Genomic DNA, 7,296 nt, shown 5'->3' on the forward strand with positions numbered 1-7,296 from the left:
TGGTGAAACCCCGTCTCTACTAAAAATATAAAAATTAGCCAGGCGTAGTGGCGCATGCCTGTAGTCCCAGCTACTCGGGAGACTGAGGCAGAAGAATCGCTTGAACCCGGGAGGCAGAGGTTGTAGTAAGCCAAGATCATGCCACTGCACTCCAGCCTGGGCAACAGAGTGAGACTTCATCTCAAAAAAAAAAAAAAAAAAAAAAAAAAAATTTAAACATGGAGTTACCATATGACCCAGAAGTTCCATTTCTACTATGTACCCAGAAGAATAGAAACACAGGTTAAAACAGTGACCAAAATGTAAAAGCAGCCCCGCTGTCCATAAGCTGTAAACAGATGAACTGGACTGTAGTACATTCATAAAATGGAATATTTCATCATAAAAAGGAGGCAGTACCAACACATGCTGCAGCTTGGCTGAACCTAAGTGAAAGAAGCCAGACGCAAAAGGACACATATTGTATGATTCCATATATGTGAAATATTCAGGATAGGCAAATCCATTCGAGACAGAAAGCAGATTGGTGATTGCCAGGGCCTGGGGGAAGGGGAAATGGGGCATGGCTCTTTCATGGGTATGAGGTTTCCCTTGGGGGTGATAAAAACATTATGGTTGAATGAGACAGTGAATGTACTAAAGCCACTGACTGTACACTTCAAAATGGTTAAAGTGGGTCGGGCGTGGTGGCTCACACCTGAAATCCCAGCACTCTGGGAGGCCAAGGCAGGCAGATCATCTGAGGTCAGGAGTTCAAGACCGGCCCGGCCAAAATGGCAAAACCCCGCCTCTGCTAAAAACACAAAAATTAGCTGGGCATGGTGATGCATGCCTGTAATCCAAGCTACTCAGGAGGTTGAGGCAGGAGAATCGCTTGAACTCTGAAGGCCAAGGTTACAGTGAGCCAAGATTGAGCCACTGCACTCCAGCCTGACAGAGCAAGACTCTGTCTCAAAAACAAAAAAAGAAAAAAAACATGGTTAAAGTGGCAAATTTTATGCGATATAAATTGTGCCTTAATTTTTTTTAAGTATACACTTTGAGTGAGGCAAGTGTTTGACAAAGAAACCACTTCTTTCCTGGCAACATTTCATTATCCTCCGGTGTTAAAGGCCCTCCCCACAAACCTATCTCTCAAGCCACCCACGTACCAAGAGACACAAGAACACTAGAGGTCAGACAGGAGGGGACAGCCTGCATTGTGTCCTTCACCCTCATTTGGACCTTTGACCTATTGCCTTCTCACACTCTCAGAATCCAAAGGTCATGCCAGTTCAAAAGGACCCGGTATCATGGAGACTGGGGCTCAGAAACTAATACCCCCAAATATGGCTCTGTGACATGCTGAACTGAAGAAGAAGCCACAAGATTTCTCCCCCAACCCCCGCCTCTGTCTCAGTCTGTCTCTCTCAAGGCACCGAGTGAGGTTGTTCTCACTTATCCACCTAAAGCCCAAACCCACCAAAGAAGAAAACAATTGTTCCTGGTCCCTTCCTAAATTTTCATGAACTGAACTCATATCCAGGAAGAAAGACTGACATTTGTCAACACAGCTAAGCAGACTTTTGTCACAAACCGTTGTATATTCTGCAGGCACAATAGACTTTGTCCCAGGCCACTCTATGTTCTTCAAGCCCATTTATTTCCCTAAAAATCACTTACACTAAAATCATCCACACTTCTCCATCTCCCATTCTCCTAAGAAGAAGGTTATATAAGCATATGTACCCTGCTGGGTTATTGAGTAATCACTCTCCTACAATTCCCCATGCTTGACACGTTAAAATAAATTCATAGCCTTTTATCTAATTAATCTGCCTTTTGTGAGTTGGTTTTTGTGCAAACTTTCTGAGAACGAAGGGGAAGTTTTCGTGGGTATTGCATGGTCTTCTGAAATAACTAGCATTAATACAGATCAGACAAAAAACAACTCTGAACATGTTCCATGTGACAGCAGAATGTCCCGAAATGGGAAGGAATGAATGTGAGCACGAGAGATCTGTGTGAACAGATAATGAGGTTTGGGGTAAGATGCAAAGGAGGATTTATATTATACTGTCTTTCATATGGAAAGAAGAGAAAATGAGTATGCGTATGTGTTATTTTTTGTGAAAAGAAATACAGTGTTAAACAGACACTAAAGGAAGGCATTAACCATGGAGGTGGGAAGGAATGGGGTAAAAGGGATAGGAATGGCAGTGAGGCTTCTCTTGTATATCTTATATCATTGTCACTTTTTATTTTTTTATTTTTTTCGGAGACAGGGTCTCACCCTCTCACCCAGGTTGGAGTGCAGTTGCTCACTGCAGCCTCAACCTCCTTGGCTCAAGCAATTCTCCTGCTTCAGCTTCCCAGTGGCACACACCACTGTACCCAGCTAATTATTTATTTATTTATTTATTTATTTATTTTTGTAGAGATGAGGTCTCCCTATGTTGCCCAGGCTGGTCTCAAATTCTTGGGCTCAAGCAATGCTCCTACCTCGGCCTCCCAAAGTGCTGGGATTACAGGTGTGAGGCACTATTCTCAACCCATTTTTACTTTTTAACTATATAAATGTTTTATGTATTTAAAAAATAAAATTAAATGTTAACAAGATGGGATAAAGAAAGCCCTACAATAGAATGCAAAAGAAGCAAATCAAACTGATAACGCCTCAAACTGATACCACAACCACACAGAGCAAGCATTCTGATTGCAGAGAAGGATCTGTTCTAAGAACAGAAGAACTACAGAAAATCTTCTATTTAGTAGGTTTACTGTTAGTAGTAATATTGGCCTTGTAATTCTGAAACTCTTTTATGCATGTATAGTGGAAAGCAAATAAGCAAATATATATTTTACTGAAGGGGAAAAAAGATACTAGTAATAAGTAAAGAAGTGAAAGAAAAACTCTGTAATGTTAAATTTGAGTTGGAAATATCAGTTTGAACTTGTAATTTTTTTAAAAATGAATTTTCTAATCCTTTCCACTGAATGACAGCCCAGTAGCAATAAGCACATATATCACCAGGTTCTTTCTTTCTGTATACCATTCACCACTAAAAGCACCAGGGCTCGTTAGAGAAATGGTTGATTCTAAGCTGGGGGTGAAAATGCACAACGTGAGCATGGAATCTCTTGTCACACCAGAAAGCAAAACAGTTTTGGAAGATAAATGTGATTATGTCAAAAGGATTCAGGAGCTGACCTGAGGGCTCCCACTGCTCACATGTGGGATGATTTGAACATCAAAATGAATAGCTGTAGTTTCAATTATAGCATTTTTAAAACTCCACGAACCCACAGTGATTAGTGTTTTTAATATAGTGGGATTTGGAAATTCTTACAGAAAAAAAGGCCAGCTAGTAAATGTAGCAGGAACAAAAGAATGAAAAACTACCGTTTTGCAATTCCCAATGTAAAGCTTCCTTGGGTAAGCATCACCAAGGGCTGCCAAAACTATTTGGTGACTTGGATATTCCGTTAATCCTGTGACCATGTGAGGATTCTACAAATTACTTACAAAAGGGGAAACAGAGTGAGGATTAGTGATCAAACTCAGCATCACCAAGAGTAACTGACATTATGTACTCCAGATACCATACCTGACATTATTTACTCCCGATGTGATACTGACACTGTGTACTCCAGATGTAATACTGACATTATTTACTCCAGATGTGATATTGACATTATTTACTCCCGATGTGATACTGACACTATACATTTCAGATGTGATACTGACATTATTTACTCCAGATGTGATACTGACATTATTTACTCCAGATGTGATACTGACACTATACATTCCAGATGTGATACTGACATTATTTACTCCAGAAGTGATACTGACATTATTTACTCCCAACGTGATACGTGATACTCACACTATACATTCCAGATGTGATACTGACATTATTTACTCCAGATGTGATACTGACAGCATACATTCCAGATATGATACTGACATTATTTACTCCCGATGTGATACTGACACTATGTACTCCAGATGAGATACCGACATTATTTACGCCAGCTGTGATACTGACATTATTTATTTCTGATGCGATACTGACACTATACATTCCAGATGTGATACTGACATTATTTACTCCAGGTGTGATACTGACATTATTTACTCCAGATGTGATACTGACATTATTTACTCCAGATGTGATACTGACATTATTTACTCTAGGTGTGATACTGATACCTGACATTATTTACTCCAGATGTGATACTGACATTATTTACTCCAGACGTGATAGCTGACATTATTTACTTCAGATGTGATACCTGACAGGGAAGTCTACAGTGGCATCTATGCAGTACAGAACACTGGCCAAAAATATTCAACCTGCATCTAATCTTGTGTAAGCAACCAGATTAACCCACATATGGGACACTGTACAAGACAACTGGCTTGGACTCTTTATCAAAAGCTAATTTCACATAAACAAAGAACAATAACAATAAAAAGGCGAAAGGCTGTTTTATTTTATCTATTTATTTATTTTTTGAGACAGAGTCTCGCCCTGTTGCCCAGGCTGGAGTGCAGTGGTGCAATCTCAGCTCACTGCAAACTCCGCCTCCTGGGTTCATGCCATTCTCCTGCCTCAGTCTCCCCAGTAGCTGGGACTACAGGCGCCCGCCACCACACCCAGCTAATTTTTGTATTTTTAGTAGAGACGGGGTTTCACTGTGTTAGCCAGGATGGTTTCCACCTCCTGACCTCGTGATCTGCCCGCCTTGGCCTCCCAAAGTGCTGGGATTACAGGCGTGAGTCACCGCTCCCAGCCGAAAGATTGTTTTAGATGAAAAGAGACTGAAGAGACATAACAACCAAATATCATACATGATCTTGATTGGATCCTGGATAGGAAAAAGAATCCAGTACTAAAAGCTCTTCCGGGGACAATTGTAGAAATTTGAATACAGATAGTACCCTGGGTGCTATTATGGTTGTGATCATGGTATTGTGGTTTTGTGGGAGAATATCCTTATTAGGAGATGCTGAGATATCTAGAAGTGAAGTGTCAAGATGTCAGCAACTTGCTTTCAAATTGCTCAGCAAAATAAAAGTATGTGGAAATATACACACAGAGAGAGAGACGAAGAGAGACAAAGCAATTGCAGCAAAATGTTAACAGTTGGAGAATCCAGGGAAAGTTGTGTCAGGGGGAGGGGAGGGAATTGCAGGGTGGATAGAGAAGGTTGGGATAGAGCTAGCTGCCAGACCCAAAGCATCTGCCACCCACACAGGGAGTGTAAAATGGCCCTCTAAATTACAACAGACTCATCTTCCTTTTGAAATCTTCCTAGGCCGGGTGCAGAGGCTCATGTCTGTAATCACAGCTACTCAGGAGGCTGAGGCAATGAGAATCACTTGAACCTGGGAGGCAGAGGTTGCAGTGAGCCTTGATCATGCCACTGCACTCCAGCTGGGGTGACAGAGCAAGACTCTGTCTTAAAAAAAAAAAGAAAAACAGAAATCTTCCTAAAAGGGAGAGAAAGCTACACTACACTTTCCTTAAACCTCCAAGCCCCCACTGCTTGTAGACACTCTGAACCCAGTACCCATTGCAAAATAATGAATGGGAAACACACTCGGTAAGCACTGCCCAGGTAGAGAGGAAGAGCCTCCCGATGCCCCCAGCCCTGGGTAGGAATCACCAAACCCTACCCGCCAGTTACCAGGCCTGTGAAGCCTCTGGCTTGTCCCAGCTTTGCACTCTTATGGGAGGGTGGGGAGAGCCCACCTACCATGCCTGTGCGTCTCCTGTCTTACCATCTAGGGCATTCTTACATGAACCTCAGGCACTGCTGGGGAAGGCTTTATTTATTTTCAACACCATCCTCACGCAAAATTGCATTCCTTCTTTCATTTGCTTATTTATTCAATTATTTGGCAAGTATTTCTTGAATACCAGTGATGCCAAATGCCTGTTTTATGCACCAGGGACACGACAAGGAATAAGCAGCCATGGCGCCTGTCTTCCGTGGAGCTCACAGGCAAACTACAACTGTGACAAGTACCACAAAGGGGAGAAACAAGGTGCCCATCAGAGTTGGTGACATTTGTGTGACAAGGAGGAAATACAATCAATAGGCTTTGGGGACAGGCTGGGTTTGGGGGACAATGAGGAGTGTCAAGAGACACTCCCAGGGTTCCAGCTAGTATAACTGGATAGACGGTGGTGGTCTTCACCAGGACATCCTGGAAGAGGCCTGCAGTGGAGAAGGAGGTGACTCACACCCATGCAGGCCACAGGAGCACAGGTCAGTCACGAAAAGGAGAGGCCTGGGATGTGGTGTGGGCGGGTGGATTGTCTGTGGATTGGTGGTTAAGGAAGTTACATGTAGCAGGGGCATGTTTTACTCCTCCACCAGAAACTTCTGCCACTTCCGGGAAGACCACACAAAAGGTCTTCAGTCTCGTACAGTTTCCTTTGATTTTGCTCATCTTTGTGCTCAGGAGAAGATCTGGGCCGCATCCTATCCTCCAGGTGACAAGGCTCATCTGGCCTGCTAGCCAGGAGGGTGCCTTTCCTTTGCCTCCAAAAGCAAACTGGTGGGGGTGGGGGAGGGAACAGCTTGGCAACACAGGTGCACATGCACACACACACACAAGCACTCATATGCCTGATCTTTTTCTTTTAGGATTTGCTACCCTAGAGGTGTCTGATTAGCTTTGTAAAGGTGAGAGATAATTTTATTTTGCCCAAATTTAGTCAAGGGAAAGCCCAGTGCAACTGGCCCTCAGTTACCCCCAGTTCCACATCCAAGAGTTCAATCAACCATGGATCAAAAATATTTGAAAAAAGAAAAGCAATTAAAAAATAACAACAGGCCAGACACACTGGCTCACACCTGTCATCCCAGCACTGTGGTGGGAGGATCACTTGAGGCCAGGAGTTTGAGACCAGCCTGGACAACACATAATGAGATCACAGCTCTAGAAAAAACAAAACAAAACAAAAAAAATTAGCTAGGTGTGATGGCACAAACCTGTAGTCCCAGTTACTCTGGAGGATGAGGTGGCAGGATAGCTTGAGCCCATGAGTTTGAGGCTGCAGTGAGCCATAATCATGCCACTGCACTCCAGCATGGGCAACAGACTGAGACCTCATCTCTAATTTTTTTTTAAATAATAGCAACAATAGGCCAGGCATGGTGGCTCATTTCTGTAATCCCAGCACTTTGGGAGGCTGAAGTGGGAGGATCATGAAGTCAAGAGATCGAGACCATCCTGTCCAACATGGTGAAACCCCATCTCTACTAAAAATACAAAAATTAGCTGGGTGTGGTGGCGCA

Source organism: Colobus angolensis, unplaced genomic scaffold (genome assembly GCF_000951035.1).
Source record: "Colobus angolensis palliatus isolate OR3802 unplaced genomic scaffold, Cang.pa_1.0 Scaffold33, whole genome shotgun sequence".
In the NCBI taxonomy this organism is placed as follows: domain Eukaryota; kingdom Metazoa; phylum Chordata; class Mammalia; order Primates; family Cercopithecidae; genus Colobus; species Colobus angolensis.